Genomic DNA, 14340 nt, shown 5'->3' on the forward strand with positions numbered 1-14340 from the left:
ACTATATTTGGAACCATGACATTCTGAATGGGAGCCAGGTAATTTTTATTTTTCCATAATTTAATTTATTTTGTTTTACAGTTAAGAGATTTGGCCCTAGTACTAGTACAGAGACTCCCATATGGGAGCCAGGCACTTTGCATGATTGAGACAATTCTTGTTCTGTTTCTGCAGATGAGACTGATAAAAGACAGTGGTAACATTAAAAAATAAACATCATCATAAGTATATTTTTCTTGAAGTCAATAGCACCTCAGCCTACAGCTCACTATACGTAGGCAAACAGTCTAAAACACAAAGCAGAAGACAGTGGAATATTGCAATACATTTTTTGCCTTATCTCTATAGTCATTAGGCTAAGTGTCTTGGAAAGGAAAACTATGAAGTGCATTAATTACCAAAAGGTTTCTCCCCAGAATGCTTATGCCCTTCAGTCTCTTCACATGTTAAGCTCTTCAAGATAATAATTTAAAAAAAGCTATTTTCTAGACAACAAGGCTAAAATAAAAAATAAAAACAAAGCACCATTAAGTAAATGGGTTTTTACCTAATGGCAGTTAACTCCAGTCATTAGGTAAACTATATTAATGCACATCACTCCTTAAGTCAATAATTTAATATTCCCCAAAATAATTTACACAAACACAGATAAGGATTTAAGAAAATAGAAAGAGGAATTAATCTAATGCTCTCTGAGTCAATAAAGGAGTCCTGTGAAGGCAGTTCCAGTTTTCTACTCACAAAACACAAGGGAGATGGGCTGGGGTAGTCGTGCATGGATTTCCAGAGGGAGAAGGGAGCATTAGGTTTCCATAATTGGAATCACCGAGAGCCACAAATCATAGTGACAACTGCCAAATTTATGAATTAGAACCTGGAATTAAGTCTCCCAAATTTGGATCTTGCTGCCATTAAATGTAAAATTTATACTCCTAAGTACTGATGATATGTGCCATTAGATACCACATTTTGATTCATCAATGGTAATGACCTACATGGAATAATTAGTACCAGCAAAACAACCAGGCCTGTAAACCTTTCCATGCTGTCTACAAAAAGTCTCAGAATAAATGAAAGTTGATGCTGTGTTCTCTGTTTTCTGATGCATGTGTGTGGCATGACAATGGTTTTTACTTTGTCTTTAAAAGTTCACTCCAAGACAAGAGAGGATGGAACGATCATGACACTGTAAATTGCCATTGTTACTGTCTAAGTTAAAGAGAAAGCTGTATTACAATATATTTACAAAACCATGATATAGTTATCAAGAGAACAATGAACACAAAATGCCAGGATGGTAGCTAGTACAGGACTGGGTAATCTTCTGACAAAGCTCATGGCTTGGATGGGTGTACTCTTCCCTGGCTAAACACTGGCTGGTTGGTCGAGCACAGAGTGGTGGTGAATGGAATTGCATCCACCTGGGATAAGTCGGTCCTGGTGCTCCCCAGGGCTCAGTTTTGGGGATATGCTGATTAATAGCTTTATCAATGCTTCAGTGCTCATTCAGTCATTTTGCAGAGGACACAGTTTGGGTGACAATGTTGATCTGCTGGAGGGCAGAAAGGCCCTACAGAAGGATCTGCACAGCCTGGATCCAAGGACTGAGGTTCAACAAGGCCACATGCCTCTTGGGTTACAATGACCCCTGCAGCCCTGCATTGGGGCAGAGTGGCTGGAAAGTGGCCCATCATGAAAGGACCTGGGGGCACTGGTCAGCAGTGGCTGAACATGAGCCAGCTGTGCCCAGGTGGCCAAGAAGGTCAGTGGTACCTGGCTGTATCCGGAGGACACTGGCAGCAGGACAGTGACAGCTTTTCTGATGCCACACCTCAATTCTGTGTCCAGATTTGGGCTCCTCATTGCAAGAAAGACATTGAGGGTCTGGAGTGTGTCCAGAGAAGGGCAATGGAGCTGGGGAAGTGTCTGGAGCATAAGTCTGATGAGGAGCAGCTAAGGGAGCTGGGAGTGTTTGATCTGGAGAAAAGGAGGCTCAGGGGAGACCTTATTACAATTTAAAACTCCCTGAAAGAAGAGTCTGATGGGGATTGGGCTTTTCTCCTAGGTAACAAGCTATCAAAGGAGAGGAAATGGCCTCAAACTGCAGCAGAGGATGTTTGGAATGGATATTAGGGAAAAAAAAAATTCTACATGGAAAATATTATAAAGCTGGTCCAATGAACAGACTGTCCAGGAGAGTGGAGTCTCCATTCCTGGAGGTATTTAAAATGGATGCAGATGTGACACTGAGTGGCATAGTCTTAGTAGTGAACTTGGTAGCACTGGACTCAATCTTAGAAGTATTTCTCAGCCTGAAAGGTCTTATGATACCATTCTGATCTTCATTCTATTCTAATCTAATGGGTGAGATCATCTCAATTCCTGCAAATACCAATTTATTCTCGTTAATATCATTCAGAATACTCAGGCTTAAACTGACACTTTGGTAGTTTTTATTGAGAGTCCCATTAGAAAATGGCATGCACTGATCAATAATACCAGTTTGTAAATTCTCACTCTTTCAGTTTGACTCACACCAAAATGTTGTAAATGACCACACCAGGAAAACACTACTGAATAACTGTACTTTTCCTTTCTACTTGAAAACTTTTGTAAAGGTATGCAGTCCCTTGGGTTTCTTTAATTAAAAGGCTCTATTAATCATGCTAGCACTATAACCCTCACTTTGCCAGACTCCTAAGTTTCAACAATGAGGTTTAACTGTTTTTCAACAATGTACCCTTTAGAATGCATTGCAAACAAATTTTCTTATGCAGCAGGAACTTTTCCATTTTGATGCCAGTAGTTTTGTTAAATTATTCTAAGGTCATTTAATAGTCAGTGCAACCAGAGGCTACTTTCAATCCCTTAATTTTATGTCTTTGCATCATTTGTAGGTATAAAATAGAGAATTAGGTATTGCTGCCCAAGCATGATGTAAATGTCTGTTTATACTTATTCTTTATTTAAAACAACTTTCTTTTCTTTGTCTTCCATGCTTAGGCAAGTTCCAAATAATGGAAGTCTTGGTAACCTCTCAGGTTCTCCACCCAGTAATTAAAGTTTTGGCTTTTAAAGTAACGAAACGTGCTGTGCAGTGTTGACACAGAGTGCAACACTGAGCTTTTGCCACGAGAGGGAATGGCACCATATTGATCATAAAAGGTGGTTCTTCCACTCCTTTTTACTGGTGGAAAAAAATAAACCACAACATTAAATTGCCTTCTGACTTAGTTTTGGCTTTCCCTGTGAAACTTGTAAATGAAAGAAGACTTAATTTTTCTGATGCAAAACAGACATTGTGATGTTTGAATCAGAGGGGCTGGAAGAATAAATACAGGTGTGTTTTAAAATTCAGAGAAATGTCCTTGTCTGGGAGCCTACATCTTCCACTTTCCTAGTACTACATCTTGCACTCAGCTCTGAATGTCACATTTTCCACAGCACAATGACACTTCAAAGCAGCACTTGTCTCTGCTCAAGTAATGTGATGGCAGAATTAAAGGGATGATCCACAATCTGGTGTAAACTAGAGCTCATTAAAAATAAGAACATTCTCCATAAATTTAAGGTGAAAAGATATCTTTTATCAGGCTTTAAAATTTGCATTAGCTGTGCAGGAAGGCAGCATCTGAGCTGTTAAGCAAGATGGCAGCTGTTTGGACATGCATGATAACATTCTCTGACCTTGCTTCTGTGAACACATGTGGGACCATGTGTACAGCCGTGCCTCAATCTCATGGCAATACTGAGAAAATAGCCCCACAAAAACTGGTAATCGTCACAAGAGGTGCTGGTAGAGAACTTAAAGTTGTATCCAAGGTGATTGCCTCTAAGAGAACTGATTAAAGAAACACAAAGGGCCTGTGGTTCAAGATGAAGTTATTGAAGCAATACTCTGAAACACTCCAGCTACTGCTATCTTTAAAGAAGTAAATGAGCAAAAAATTCATGATAATATATTAAAATTCAAAGATTTCAAAGGACATAAGAATAAGGAATGTTGTTAAAATTAAATTGAAAAAAGCTAATTGGACAAGATCCCTGTAAAAAGCATGGAGTCTATCTCAAAACAACACATTATAGGTTCAAGATGCACTAACCACTAAAACTACTTTACAAAAACCCACCACAAAAAATCAAACCCAAAGTTCTAACCCAAAGAAAAACCTAGAATGACCAAACACAGTGCCTATTAAAGTAAGACATGCTTCTGAATTAAGATCTTTAGTATGAAATCAAAAGCAAGGAAAACAAAGAATGCATAGTATGGGGCAATTTAGATTTCAAATCAAAGGCAGATCAAAAAGGTCTTGAGAAATAATTTACTGAGCTCAGAAAAATGTCTATAAAACCCTGTTCTAATACATTAGGAGCAGTAAGCTGACAAGGACCTGTAAAGCTGAGAGATGACAGAAAAAAAATTAAATAACTCTTCACTATATAAAAAAACCCAGCTATATTGTCACGATTACATCTTTCTTAATATAAGAAAAAAATGAATAAATCGTCTCAATCAGAAGTGACAATAAAAGTGGCTTTAGTTAGAATGGAGAACAAAACAACTAGTTGTATGGACTCAGTGGTGCTCATTGACTATTTCTAAGGGAAGTTTAAAATACAGTTTTAGAGCTCCTGTGCATTTCACCACTTTTAAAATCACAGGCTCACACAGGATGGCTGAGTGATGAAAGCACCTCTGGAGATCACTTAGTGATCTGTGTCAAAAGCCTCAGTAAAGTCCAGATACACAACATGCACTTCTCTGCCCTCATCCCCTAAGTCAGTTGCCTCAGTGTGGAGAGCTGTCAGGCTGGGGAGGCATCAACTCATACTGGTGGCTCCCAGTCCTTGAGGCTAAAGAAGGGTCCTGTGGTCGCTGAAGCCAAATTGCTGCTGTGAAGTACAGCTGCCCATTAGGTGTTGACCTGCAAGGACCATCCACTCCCCTCCTCAAGCCTTTCCTCTCGGGGAGAGGGTGGAGGATCCAACCCCCAGAACCCTTGCCCTACACCCTCTCCCCCAGACTGATCACAGTTGATATGCCTTGGGTCTTCCCTGGCCATGGGGGAACCAACCAAGGGCTGGATGAACCTCAGCCTTCTCTTTGCCATGTCCAGGCTCTGAGCTCCCTGCAGGCAGCAATCCTTGCTGGGCAGCAGCTCAGCTTGGCAGGCATTGTCCTCCATCCTCTGCCTCAGGGAGTGTCCACAGTGATGCTTTGTGCCTTCTCCCAGGGCTGCTCTGTGGCACAGGTTCTTGGCTGGATGCAGGTCCTGGTGTCTCCTCTGCATCTCAGGTGCTGACCCGATCTTCCTTCTGTGGCCAAAGCCCCCCAGACTTTACTGTCAGGGGTTGGATCCCTACTTCACAGCCCCAAAAGCACAAAGCCTGCCTCTTTCCCCTTGGGCATCCGTGGGGACTGAGACTCCCCTTCTCTCTGGGGTCTCAGAGAAGCCCCATGCATCTCCTGGTCACCTGCAGTGTTGTGCCCCTCTTCCACAGCCCCGCTGCTTATTCCCTGTGCCAGAGTCAAGAAGAATGAGGAAGTAACAGCAGATCTGGAGCAGGGCTTTAGCAATGCCTGAACATTGTTCATGTCCTAACTTTCATACCAGGGAGATCAATAAAAAGCATTGGAAAAAATTACACTTACTGAATGAAAAGATAAACTTAGTATATTAGGGACACAATAACCACCAGCTTTTATGGAAGGAAATAAATCTCTTAAAATCTACTAGAATTCTTTGGGGAAAGTAACTGTGAATAGATGAATGTGATGAGGGCAACATAGAGCACGTGGATTTCCACAGCACCTATGACAAAGTCTCTCATTAAAAATTCCTCAAGAAAATAAGCTAAAAAAATAGACAAGAGGTATGACCAGGTGATGAACTAATAGAGGTTTAAGAACAAGGAAAAAAATAGCCAGTATTTACTGTGAAGATAAGTTCACTACCCAAGAGCCCTGCAAAGCTGTTTTGTAAAAAAGGCATCTTAACGTTCAGTATGTCCATACTTTTGTAAAGAAGAGTAGATGTGGAGATGAACAAACTGGTTCTTATTAATGGTAGATTGAAACTGAAATGAGCTCTCAAAAGTCGCAAAATGTTCTCATGATAATGGATGCCTAGGTAATGTATTTGCAAATGCAATAGAAATGTGCAAAGAAAACACCAAGTTTCCACCTCCCAAAAAAGGAAGTTTTGAAGATCTTGTAGATATTTGGCCATACGTATCAATTTAATGTTCAGCTGCAGTCTGAAGGAGAGTTAATATCAGGAGAATAGAGTACAAATAAAGAATAAATAAAAAGTTCATAACAATGGATAAATCTCTTAAACACATGACTTTTGAGTGCTGCATGTTGCTCTGGTAGCTCAATTAAGGAAAAAGAAAGGATACAGAACTAATACAAGAAATAGAAATGAAAATATAAAAAACTCACAAAGTTTAAATCTTTTAACACTTTTTGAAAAGAAGTAACTCTGGAGAAAAGCATGTCTGGTTCTACTGGCATAATTTCAAAGAAACTGATTACATTTCTAGGGTGAGTAAATGTGAAATATTTTATCTTCTTCAGAATGCAAAAACTAGAGACATCAACTTAAGTTAGCACAGAGCTGTTTAGAAAAGAGCAAGTACAGATTTTTTTTTTTTTTTTTTTTTGCCACAGGGTAGGTGCTGTGGAACCTGTTAGCACAGGATGTATATATCAGAAACTGAATGTATTCAAAATGAGTTAAAGGAATTCACAGAAAGATTTGTGAATTATATAAAACACAAAGATGGATACCTCGGCTTCAAATATGAACCACTGCTTCAGAAAAGGATGTAACTTCCAAAATCAGAAGGTTATGGCACAGGAAAAATCATTCTGTTTTTATACTCTCTCTAATCATCTGCCAATGGCCACATGCAAATCAGAAGGCCAGAATAACTGCACCTTCAGCTGGAACCACAATTGCTGTTTGTATTTTCTTTAAAATTAGAAATGAACTATTTCCCTACAGTTTGAAATCCTTTGTCATTCTCAAGTTCTCATTGAGATAGCTCATTATGAATTAACTTGACGAATGAAGGGAATAGAGTTTAACAATATTTCTATGGGTAACGAGCATGGTTTAGGTGCTTCTAAAAAAGAAAAACCTTACTTTTAATTAGTAGCAGCAGGAGAATTTAGATGTAAATTGCAGTCCATTTCTATTATTTTTCCTGAAGAAGTGGGAATTTAAAAAGCCAAACAATTGATTTATTCTGATCTACACTCCTATTTGAAAACTATGAAACTCTCCTGGCAGCTTTCCATCCATCACTGCATTCCTAATTATCAAGGTGAACATTTAAATTTGATTTATCTACTCTTTACCTTTAAAACAGCACTTTCTCCCTGGATTTCAGCTGAACATAGCTGGAAATTCTAGATAAATGCAGCCATTTCTGATGGAGACCAAAGACTCTCTCAGATGTTCCCTCAAATGTGCTAAAAAAGCTACAAACTGAGTCACTTCCACAGTAATGGGATTAGAAATAGCCTGCAGGGAAGCATGTGCCAAATGGTGCCAGCTAGCAAGGATTATAACAAAAAACTGTGACATTATAAAAATGCCTCATAGTGATGCTCTGGGTGGTGGAATTGTGACTTGCCAGCTCAAAAAGAATGTGCCTCATTAAAATGATGGGGGATTGCTGAAGCAGTGATTTGTGCAGTAGCATGATCCTCCTGATAGGTCAGTAGCTAATTTTTTTCAGAAGCCTTGTCACTTGACCATCAAATTAATAAATGTCAATTAGAAAAAAAAAAAAAAGAAAAAAACCCAAAAAACACAACAACAAAATAAAACTAAAACCAAAACAAAATTGGTGAGAGGGCATGATGGGGCAAAGAAAGGAGGGAAGGAATCGGAGGGAATATTGGGGAGGGATCAAGTCTTAAAAGTTAGAGGTTTCTTAAAATTCCAGCCATAAGGAAAAAAAAAATTGCATAGCAATATAACACAAACATTAAGGGCAATAATGCTTTTTAACCCCGTATTATGGAAAACATTCAAAGACAAAATATCCAGATTAGCTTTTAGGTTTCCACAGAATTTCAAAGGAGATGAAAGCCCCTGTCTGGTGAAGATTTAGAGGTGCTCTGCATTTCTGAATTGTTTGTTTGCCACATAAAGCCAGAGAACACTTCTTAGGTCACTGTTCCCCTAACCCACTTTACCTATGAATTAAAGCTATGTAAGAGAGTGATTCCCTCTTCAGAAAGGTTTGTAGCCTGTAAAATGACACTATTCCTATGACTTTAACCATATGTGGCACTAAGATCTTGAAATCTGAAAACTTGAAATTTGTTCAGGTGTCAAATACTGCCTGGAAAAGTAATAGACACAATCCTCCCCTGTGGAAAGAGAAAAATCTACCAGCAACTCCAGTAGCACAGCCTTTGGATGAGCAGCTCTCTTTTCCCACCTGGAAGAAGGCAGATTGGGTACTAATAGGAAGAGGCTGTCCCTTACCAGACACAGATCTACATAGAAGCACTCAGCTCTGAAGTACCTGGGTCAGATTCTCCCCATCCTCGGACAAGAGAAAGGCTGAACAAAAAGAATATTTTCATTTCAGCAAACTGTTTTCCTCCCAAAAAAATGAGAGGCTATATCCTGGCGTTGTTAATGGTATCACATAACATGAGAAAGACGAGAGATAAAATTGAAAAAAAGACAAAACAAAAAAAAACAAAACAAAAGCAGCTAACTTCTCTTTTCCTAGATAGCAGCTATCTAGCTAGAATCCTTGCTCACACATATGATATTTCTGTTACATTTATATGAATATTTCTGATATAAGATGACCAGTGTTCTTTTCTTACAGGTCACCATAGTTTATTTCCTGAACTAAAAAAAGGAATTACACTATTTTTTTTTTCTCTTCAGCTATAAAAATACTTGGGAACAAAATCTTCAGAGAATCCCAGAATCAGATAACCAGTGAAATCATCCAACCTCCCTACTCAAGCATGGCCACCCAGAACCAGAGGCTCAGGACCATGTGCAGGTGGGTTTTGAACATCTCCAAGGCTGAAGTGTCCACAAATTCTCTGGGTGAGCTGTGCCAGTGATGTGCCAGCCTCACAGGAGGTTCCAGCACTTTCTGGTGTTCAGAAGGAACCTCCTGTGATCCTGGGAGCCACTGAAAACAACCTGGCTCTGTCCGCTCTGCATCCTCCTTTCAGGAATTTGCACACATGAATAAGCTTCCCTCTGGGCCTTCTCTACCCCAGGCTGAACAGTCCCAGCTCCTCTCAGCTTTTCTTCCTGCGTCAGGGGCTCCAGCCTCCTGACAGTTTTTGTGGCCTTTCCCTGAACTCTCTCCACTGCTTCCATGTCTCTGTTGTGCTGGGGAGCCCAGGAGTGGTCCCAGCACTCCAGATGTGTCTCAGCAGTGCTGAGTAGAGGGGAAGGATCACCCACCCCAGCTTGCTGGCAATGCTTTTCCTAATGCCACCCAGCATACCATGAGCCTGCTTTGTGGCAATGGCACCCTGCTCACCAGTGTCCTGTTTTGCAGTTTGATTCAGTAGCACGATCAGGCAGCTCAGACCGTGGCAATCCTTATTGTCCTTGATTCGAATGAAACTTAAACCAAAAATGATTGACTAGAGAGTCAAAATGTAAACTGAGTCTCTAAGATCTTACCAAGAAAACAATGTAGAACCAAAGCTGAGGTCAACAGGCAGCTAAATGTCAATTAATATAATTAATTTTCTGTTCCTTGACTACAGTTTGAACATGACAATACCTTTTGATTTGTTTTTGTAAATATTTAAATATTCAAATTCTGCCTAATGTATGTTACAGTGTTAGCTTTTTTATTTTATTTATTTCTTCTGTTTTTTTTTTTCCTTTAGTTAATCTTACCAGAAAAGCTAAATTAATAGCTCTTGGAATTAAAAAAAAACTTTTGAGGTGAATATTTTTTTCAAAATACTGTATATGTTGACATACAGACCATTCACTATACTTTTTTTTAAAAAAATCTAGACAACAGTCCCTTTGTAAAAAAGCTCTTCAGTATTATTCTGCTTGAAAGTTTCCACTCAGTGTGAATAACATTAAAATAAGGTCCTGTTCTTTTAGCTGCAGAAACACACGTGATTCTCTACATGCAACTGAACTGCTGTGCAGTGCAGTTCCTCCAGAGAACATCCTCAGTGAACACTGTGTTAAAGGCAGTCAACTGCATTAGTGTTCTGCTCCCATTCATTTCAAAATCATCTGTTCCTTAATGCACTTTGTCTAAATATTTTATGAAATATATGTCAAGCATCTTAACTGGCTTTAGTTCTCCCTGTTGTCCTGTGATTAAATACTTCCTTAGTAAACTCCAAGGGGAAATAAGGCTTTAAATTTATGATTGAGATAAAGAAATAAATTTTTAGTGTGAGTCACTTGCCACTCTTCTGTTCAGGTGCTTCAAGGCATATCCTGTGCATTATTACCTAGGAAATTCAGGGCACTGACTGACTTCAGAAGTTATGGCCGTCTATATCAGCCTCCCATGAAGGATGGCAAATAGTAATTCCCAAGCATTTTATTTTGAAATATTCATGGTCTTTAGTAATGCCTATCTAAACCTGCTCATCAGGTTGTAAAGCATCTAAAAAATTCTGTGTTTTATATTTACATAGTAAATATAAAGAAGTGGGTTTAATCTTTTTTAAATTTCACTAGTATAAAAGAGGTAAGAAACCTTGAAAAGGTTGTGGTTGGCTCTGCAGATTCAGCAGCAAGGTGGGGAATGGATGATGAGAAGCACCCTACACTGATTCCTGTATCAAAGCTTCCCTTATTTGCTAATATTTAAGGTCATCTAATTTTCCACACCAGAATAGTAATATCCCAAATTATTTCTTAGTTCCACCTGACCTCTAGTCTTTCTAGTTTTTTGAGTCACCAAGTAAGTTACATTACAGTAGATCCTTTCCAAAATCAGGAGTAAATAAGAGGAAAAGCATTTAGAGGTCAGATATGTCCTGTAACAGTACATTTAATCTGTAGTTATCCCAAAGTCCTAAGTATTTCTTATCTGGCCATTCCTGCTTAAGTGTTTGTGCAGCAGCAAACACAAACTATCATAACTCTTGTCTTAGTACACCAAACTTTGTCAGGACTAACATTTTAAAAGCAATTCCCACGGACCTTTTGAAAAACACACTGAACCCCCTGATATGGTGGACAGGACCCACAGAATTACATGATAAATCTCCTTTAAAGGCATGAATTTTAAGATATGTATATGTTAGAAGCAAGACTGTCTCAACTGAGTGTGCAAGCAGGCACTTCTTTCTCTGCTGTGAAACAGGAGTTAGACAGTTATTTTGTCTTTTGGGTCATGCCTAAGTGGAAACAAATACTAGGTTTTAAGATTTGCCATTTTTGAGTCTTGCTAGGTCTATGAAAAGGAAAGAATAATAATGTTATTGCAATGAAGGTAATGAAAACTCACAATTCCTGAAGTGCCAGTGCAGGACACCAGAGGATGTTATGTGTTGGAACCACTGAACACGCTGGGGTTTGAGGGTCTGGCCCCTTTCTCTGCTGTTGAGCAGGTTGCTGAACTCCTGAAAGCTGAGTGCTCAGGATGAGTGCTCAGGAAATTGTGTTACCAGAGTGCTATAAAGGTCAAGGTAATACTATATTCCATTTTTCTTTTCTCCACATTGAATGATGGATTAAGAACTTCATTCTCTTTATAAGTTACAGGAAAAGAAAAAATATCTGCCAGGCTAGATACTCCCTGATCTAAAAATGGCACTTCTTCAGTTGCTTGCTGTGAAGCCAGGGCACCATATAGCACTTGATGAGGCAGTCCTACATATCTGTTATGATAAAATATAAAAATAATTGTGCAACTACTCCTTTGACATGGAAAATAATTTCTTTGATCTATAATCTCCATTCAGTTTATAAAATCTGATAACACTTAGTCCACATATAAATGTATTTCACACATAAAATGTGATCAGTAATTTTAATTAGGACTTTATGAAATTCTGAGGTCTGGATATTTGCCAGATAAATTGTCAAACTATTACTCCTCAGAGACATTCAGAATCCCACTAATAGCCAGCAAGTTGGTACATACAGGTATAGAAAGGCACATAAACCAAGGATGTAGTGGGCTGTAACTGTGAAATATTGCTGCTTGTTTCTGCCTCACAGATTTTAGATTAGTCCTTGCTGTCTAGAACCAGTGTCAAATAAAATGCTACCACGAAGTACTAAAGTCTGAATTCTTATTCTAAAAATTTTTTCCTGTATGATAAATAATACATCATCTCATCTCTCCCCTCTCCTTCTCTCTTTAATATTTTAGATATTATTCTATCTCTGCTTGCATATCGTGGTGGTTGTAAAGATTTCCTGAAATTTATATGTATATATATATTCATAGACTAATTGAAGATGCAATCACTATGACATTAAATTAGCAGAAATTCCACTATGACTTTCAGGATCTATGAACACAATAGTTCCTCTGGCACAGCCAGTTTCTTCAGATAATAATAAATAATAATAATAATAATAATAATAATAATAATAATCTTAGAACCTCAACCATGTTTTCTACAAATATAGGACACGTACCCAGCTCCCATAACACCACTGGCTTCTCAAACACCTCTCTTTCCATAATTCTCAACTCCAATTTGAAGAAATCCCCCTCCTACTCTTCCTGGCTAATCCTGCAGTGGTGGCAGCACAATCAGAGTTAGGGATTAGCATCATTTCTGGTACAACCTCTGCCCAAAGCCTCAGTGCCCTTTCTCTGCTATAAACACCTTTTAGATAGGGAGTCAGACCAGAGATCTGAAAATAACCTTGGGGAAATCTAGCATGTATCATCTTGTCCACAGTAAAGTGAGAAGGTTATTCAGCTGTTACTGTAGTCCTGAATCTGCTAAACTGCTCTTGGCCTGTGGAATCACATTAAGTTCATTCAGTCTGAAAGATTTCATGGATAATGGAGAGATCAACTCAATTTTTAAAAGGGGGAACTCTAACCATACTTGAAATTGATAAATGAACATATCTAAATAGGAATCTTTGGCTACAACATACTGAGTTTTCTTCCCCCCCAGACAAGGGATTTTGAGTTTTAAAAATGTATCCTTTAAAAGAACCTTGGTGTAAAAATATTTTCATGTCTAACTTAAACTGTTTATCAGAAATGTCTCACACTCTGGTCATGAGTAACCAAAATGGGTTTAAAAGTGGTGAATACTGCACTATTTTTTTCCTCTTGAGCACCGAGCACCAAAGGAAAAATGTAAAAACAATTTCTAGGTTTCAGGGTTTCATTTTAAATTTACTATAACCTTAGCAAGCAGAGCTCTCCTACTATTAGACAAAATGTTCACATCCCAGATTAGAGGAGCATGGCAGAGATGTGAGGTCTTGGAGACTCTGCCATTCACAGCCTCTCCACTGACTCCTGAGACACGTGTTCACAGTTTAGAATTCGTGCACTATTTCATTTGATGTTAGACAGGTTTCAGCCTCTTGCCTGATCATGTAAATCAGCTTGATCTGAGAAGCCTTAGCTACATACAATTAAAACTGCCCCAATGGAGCTGCTGTTTTTCATACTATGTCTATGCAATCCAAGATTTACCTGGCAATTGCTGTAATCTACAAATTAGATAATATTGCTCTGTATTTGGGTACCCTTATTTTTTACTTGCAGGATGAAGTTATATAAAAGTGTCTCTGATGTCAAGCTCTATTGTTCTTGGCAATAATTGAAAAAACTCTTAGGATTTCCAAATCTGTGGAGTGGGATTTTATAAAGGCTACAAAGACAGCCTCTCATGCTGTGCAGAAAATAAACCTTTAAAGGCACATAATCTTGCAGGTCAGAGGAAAACATAATCTTTATCTGGTCACTGATATTGATTAACTCTGTAACAGTTATAAAGCATCACAAGAAACCACATAAAAAAGAAATATCATTCACACACCTTGTGAGGCATTTATATTCACATGCAAAATACTATATACATGCTTAAACAATCCATATTAAGACTAAAAAAACCCCAAACCAGTAACAAATTTTCTTGTGTGAGACTTACTATGTTTCCTGTCATTTCCTGAATACTACAAAATCAACAAAAACTTGTGCCTAGGGATTGGAGTTTCTCATTCTGTGTTTTCTCCTCACATACTCATGGCCTATAACTTGGTTTAACATTATACTGTAGATTTCACCCCAGTTAAACTTGGATTATGCAAAAGTAACACATGGGTTTCCTCTAAGTAAAAAGGTCACTAGACTACATAGCTGTCA

This window comes from Cinclus cinclus, chromosome 2 (genome assembly GCF_963662255.1).
Source record: "Cinclus cinclus chromosome 2, bCinCin1.1, whole genome shotgun sequence".
NCBI classification, from domain to species: domain Eukaryota; kingdom Metazoa; phylum Chordata; class Aves; order Passeriformes; family Cinclidae; genus Cinclus; species Cinclus cinclus.